Here is a 5,927-nt window from a genome sequence, read left to right as displayed (position 1 = left end):
TGGGAGGCAGAGGCAGAGGCAGGCAGATTTCTTTTTGAGGCCAACCTGGTCTACATAGTGAGTTCCAGGACAGCCAGGGCTACACAGAGAAACCCTGTCTCAAAAAAACAAAACAAAACAAAAACAAACAAACAAAAAACCAAAAAACAATGGTAGCCTCAGAGGCAGCTGCGGCTGTCTGGCTAATCCCTACACCCTATAGGGGACTGTCTCTGCACCCCATAGGGGATTGTCACTGTATCCTTTAGGGGACTATCACCACACCCTATAGGGGACTGTTATTGTACTCTACAGGGGACTGTTATTGCACCCTATAGGGGACTGTCACTACAGCCTTGCAAAAGACCAGGCCCTGTGGTCTATTTTTGGAAGAAAGTGGTTACTGCAGAAATGGAGATGGAAGCCAGGGCATCTTGCATGAGAATCTATTGCTTTCCCACAGAGTGTCACCTTGGAGGGCCATTGCTTTTTCACAAGATGTCATACTTGGATAGCAAGGCCCCAACTGAGGGCAACTACCCACTATCCAGTGCCAGGCAGGACAGGGATTCTCTCTCCACAAAGTGGGTGGAGGACATGATGGAGTCCAGGGTGGGGTTATGGCCATGGTGTCCAGAACCCTTGGCTGAGGTTTACCTTAAGGCTCCCAAACCCCGTTCTGCCGTTCAGAGCCCAGAAGCCCCTGACCTCAGTCTGTCTCTCCCTGCCATAGAAACCGGACCTGGCCCCTGAAATCATGTTCAGCGTCTGGTTCCTAAGATTCTCTTCCTATTAGTTACTTCCTATTAGTTTGATAAAATATCTGAGCAAGGCAATGTATGAAGAGTTTTTGGGGAGCTTACAGTTCCAGAAGGAACCCTGACCACTGCCCTTTATAGCTGGAATCGAGGCAATGAGCAGCCATTGAGGGAAACTGAGAGCTTACATCTCAACTGTGAGCAGGACGCTAAGTCACCTGAAAGTGGTACAAGGCTTTAAATCTTCAAGCCTCCCCAGTGATGTGCTTCCTCCAGTGAGGCTGCACCTACATCTTCCTAAACAGCTGTGCCCACTGGGGACCAAAGGTCCAAATGACTGAGAACCTGAAGGGGTGTGTGTGTGTGTGGAGGGGGCATTTTCCTTTTAATCATCACAGCATTTTTTTCAAGGAGGTGGCTGGAAACTGACAAAGGCAAGCAGTCCCCTCTTGCCAGGAAGCTCCAAAGGGTACAACTCCTGCCTGCCCCTCCCTCTAGGCCAGAACCTGCCCCTGGGCTATGAGATGGCTGGGTGGAAGAGGCCCTCCCAGAACCACAGTGCAGTAGGTAGGGAACTTGAGTAGGGAGAGAATCCAGGCCTGCTCTTGCCTCTGTCCAGAAGAAATGCAACACCCCAGTTCAAGAATGTCACAAGCCCAGGCCAAGACTTTGCCCTAGGAGGTCATTTAACTAGGAGGTCATTTAAATGGCAATCCTCTGGGCTTGCCTAGGAGGCTGTCTGTAGACAGTGTGGAAGTGCAGGTGGTCCCCACAAAAAAGCTGGAAGCTGTCCGCTGGGGTTTTGTGAGGCTCCATCTGCATTGCTGATGAATCCTCTGAGAAACTAGAGTGAAAACAGGCTTTAATTTTCACAAAGGCCAATTCAGAGACACATTTCCGACCCTGTCCAGGGCGCCAGCATCTGTGTGGGAGACCCTGATTCTCAGCTGGCCAGAGACCACACAGGTCCAGCCAAAGTCAAAGGGGTGCATGCAAGTGCGCCTACCAGCAAGCTCCCTGTATACCCATGTGCAGATCCGCACTCAGACAGTCTGGGCCTAGATCTGAGCCAGGAAAATGCTTCTAATCCGTGAGACCGTTGAGCTGGAGGTGCTATGACAAAAGAACTCACGGGCTGGTGGGGAGTTAGTGCACTCTGGAAGAGGGGCTTCTACCCCAGCCTTGGTTGTTTAGGGAGGGCTTCCTGGAAGAAATGACTCTTCAGAGTGGCACAATCCAATGTAGCAACAACAACTGTGTGCATCCATTTACATCCAAATTAAAGAAATGAACTTCAAATTCAGTTCCCCAGGCTAGGGACGTGGATCTAAAATGCTTGAGGGCAAACATGGAGACCCAAGTTCAGTCCCCAGCATCCATGTAAAACCCACAGGCTCAGCAGTGCGCATGTGTACTCTCAGTGCCGGAGAGGCAGAGAGGGGTGTGTGGAGTTTACTGACCAGTCTGTCATGAGTTCAGGGTTCAGTGAGAGATGCTGCAACAAAAACCAAGGCGAAAAGTTAGAGGAAGATACTTACTTGATGTTGACCTCTGGCCTTTACACATGTATACAAACAGACACACACGCACACGCATGCGCACACGTGCTTCATTTGCTCAGCCACACATTTAAATGGCCAGTGCTTACCTCATTGGATAGTGTGAGAAATAATGCACCCTTTGGGCTAGAGAGATGACTCAGTGGTTAAGAGTACCAATTGCTCTTCTGGAGATTCTGAGTTCAAATCCCAGCAACCACATGGTGGCTTGTAACCATCTGTAATGAGATATGATGCTCTCTTCTAGTGTGTCTGAAGACAGCTACAGTGTACTCACATAAAATAAATAAATAAATCTTTTTTTTTTGAAAAAAAAAAAAAGAATGTACCCTTTGCCAGAGAAAAATTTAGCCCTCAGTTTCATGAGGTCACAGCAAGGTGTCCCTGTCCCATGGAACAGCTTCAGGATTTAGAGGGGTTGGAACCGTGAGCACAGGTGTGAGGACGAGGGTGGCACACAGGGCTGCACAACAAGAACTCAGATGGCAGAGGCAAGGTCAGAGATTCCCTCGTTTCAAGTTCTTACTTGGGAAAATGGCCTTCCAAGGCTGGAGGGCGGTACCTACAGGAGGGGTTCAGTCACTAGGGTTGTGTTGTGGAAAAAAAGAAAAAGAAGCCAGGGATATGCTTGGTGGAGGAGCTGGAATGGCGTGGAGGAAGGGGTGCCTCTGCGGGCCCATGCTGAGGCAGCCCTTCCCATTAGGGACCAGGCACATGGGGTGTAGTATAGAGTAGAGTTTATTCAGGGCATGGGGAGGGGAGTTGATGGAGTAATAGTGACAGAGTAAGGGAGGGAGGGAGGGAGAGAGAGAGAGAGAGCAGCCATGAGCATATGGAGGAGGGGGGTGGAGAAGAATGGGGAGAGAAGGGACAAGGGACAGAGGGGGAAGGAAGGAAGAAAAGCAAGAGCAAAGAATAAGGAGGGGACAAGCACTCCCTTTTATAGTGAGTCAGACATACCTGGCGTTGCCAGGTAACTGTGGGTGGAACCTAGGAGGAATACCAACAACTGGCATCTAGGGCAGCCCAGGAGAGAGGAGGGCCTGACTTGAGCTTCTGCTGGGAGGGTCCAGGTCTGGGCACTGGAGCACAGGACTCTGGCTTGAGTGTGGGGTGGCTGTGTGGTCCTCAAGGACAGAAGAGGGACCTGGTGTGGCCTAGGCTGGTGGAAAGGGAAATGGAAATCCACATGCCTGGCAGGTGGATGAAGGTTCCTGGTCCTCTGGAGAAAGTCAGGGCGGGAGCTACTGACTACAGACATCAGAAAGAAGCCCTGTGCAATTTCTGCAAATGCTAAGCTCCAGAGTTCCCAGCAAGTAACAGAGCACCCTGGGAAGCAAAGACCAGGGGGTGGCCATGGGGCTCGTGTGCAAGAAGACTGGGGAAGACTGGGGGAGACAAGCGGCCCAAGAGGCCACGGGGACATGGGAACGATAGCTGTCAGTCTAGGCAAGGTTGCTGTAGGGCACAGGGCAATGCCTGGTCCCAGAGGTGTCAGAAAATGAATGTGGTAGTGGAAAAGAACAGGGCTACAACCACTGCCCCGCCCCCATTCCCATAGGCTCTTCAACCGTGAACCCTTCTTCCATTTTCCTGGACACACAGGTCTGAATCTCTCTTGAATTGTTGGGTCAGCTGCAGAGGTGTCTCATGGGACTTCTGAGGTCAGTCTGTCAATGCACCATGACTTCTGCTCTATCCGGAACACTTGTCTTGGAACCCAGCGTGCAAACACCTACTAGAACAGAGCCACTGCACCCGAGGAAGTCTGGGCTGGATCAGAAGGCCCTTGGCAGGTTTTCTGGGGGAAACTCGACCCATTTGAGTGTGTGGACAAGTTTCTGCATGATCTTGATCACAGCTCCTGAGGCCCCAGATGTCACACAGCAGAATAAACTGTCCCTTCTGGGACTTGTCCAAATGCCTGGCTCCTGGAACCCACGAGCATAGGAAAGGGGCATTGTCTACACCACCTCATTTTGGGGGAAACAGGCAGAAGCAAACAGATGGGGCTGTGGGCAGTGTTGGGGACCTAGCCTTAACCGGATGTGGGATGGAGACTCAAAGGCCTGGGGGAGGGGAGGGGTGACTGTCTGGTCAAAGGGTCAGGCAGGTGAGGTAGAGCAGTCTCTGATGCTCAAGGACTGGCTATAGGACGGTGGGGATTGGGGTGAGGTTTGGATGTCGCGGCAGTTTCTGGTGACAGCAACGTGGTGGTGGAGGTGTGTCTCACATCTCTGTGTTCAGTTCCTTGTCTCCCCCCTCTCCCTCTTAGCCAGCTGTCTCTAAGCCTAGGTTTGCAGACCTGGAAGATGGTAGCATCTATCACTCTCTGCTTTGCAGCAGACACCAGGGAGGAGTCTCTTAGCAAGCGACCCTTCTCTGTATATGACTCAAGTGTTGTAACAAAGGACAGGATTGTTGGCATTGTTCTATAGATAGCGAGACTGAAGTGGGAAAGGTCAGGGAGTGACCAAGGCCTCAGAGGACTAGCCTTTGGTTTGTGTTCCCTAAGTCTCTCTTCACAACTCTGCCCTTTCCTGGATCCTAACAGGCAGGACAGCTGATATGCTGGAGCCCCGGCTGGAGCCCCGTATGGCCCTGTGCTGGGTCAAGCTTGCTTCTCCAGCTCCTCAGCAACCTCTTGAATTCTTGAGACCCAAAGACACTGTGGTCCTGCAAGCAAGATCAGCTGTGGAAATACCTGCCCTAGGTCAGGATAGTACTGGAGAGCTCCCACCAACACACACACACACACACACACACACACACACACACACACACACCAAATACCAATACTCTAACACATACACACTTGAATGCACACACACACCACATACTACCCTCCCACAACCCCTCACATCACAACACCCCCCAACATACCATACACACACTCCACACCATACCACCCTCCCATACTATATACTATACTCCTCTACCATCACATCACACACATACCCCTCCCCCACCACACACCGACACACACACACACACACACACACACACCCTACACATGCCTCACCCTCTTCTTGGGTTCTTGGCTGTGTGCCCCCCCCCCCCCCAAAGCCTGCAGAGTTTGGATCTGCTGCTTTCCTCAGCATCTGGTTCCTCCTCAGGATGCAATGCTGTTGCCCCTAGCAACTGAGTTTCAGCCTGATCCTCTTCCCTCCTCCCTCTCTCTGGACTTCTGCTTTCTTCTTCCTCCCTTCCCCCAACCTTGGAGCCAGTGCCCAGACCCAGAACTCTCCCAGAAGATCGTGTGCCAGCTGGGTGACCAGCCAAGCTCTCTCATCTTCCCGGCTTGCTAAGGCACTGATGACCACGGTCAGTGCTCTACCTGCCTGGCTGACTTGGAACTAAGCTAGGCGGAGACTAGTGCTGGAGGCACGAGGTGTACTAGACTTGCAAGTGGGGCTCTCTGCATACCCAGGCACAGAATCAGCAACTAGAGAGAAGAGAGCAGGCTCCAGAGATAAAGAGAGTTCCCAGGGGCTGGAGGTATGCAAGAGGAGGCTTTCTAACCATGGTGCTGGTATGGCCCAGGGCAGTGAGACAGGCAGCCCTCACCTGCCTAGATGTCCCCCTCAGCCATAGTTTTTTGTTTTTGTTTTTTTTTTTTTTCTGTTTCCAC

The sequence above is a fragment of the Apodemus sylvaticus genome, chromosome 7 (genome assembly GCF_947179515.1).
Source record: "Apodemus sylvaticus chromosome 7, mApoSyl1.1, whole genome shotgun sequence".
NCBI lineage: Eukaryota > Metazoa > Chordata > Mammalia > Rodentia > Muridae > Apodemus > Apodemus sylvaticus.
This window is presented reverse-complemented; position numbering follows the sequence as displayed.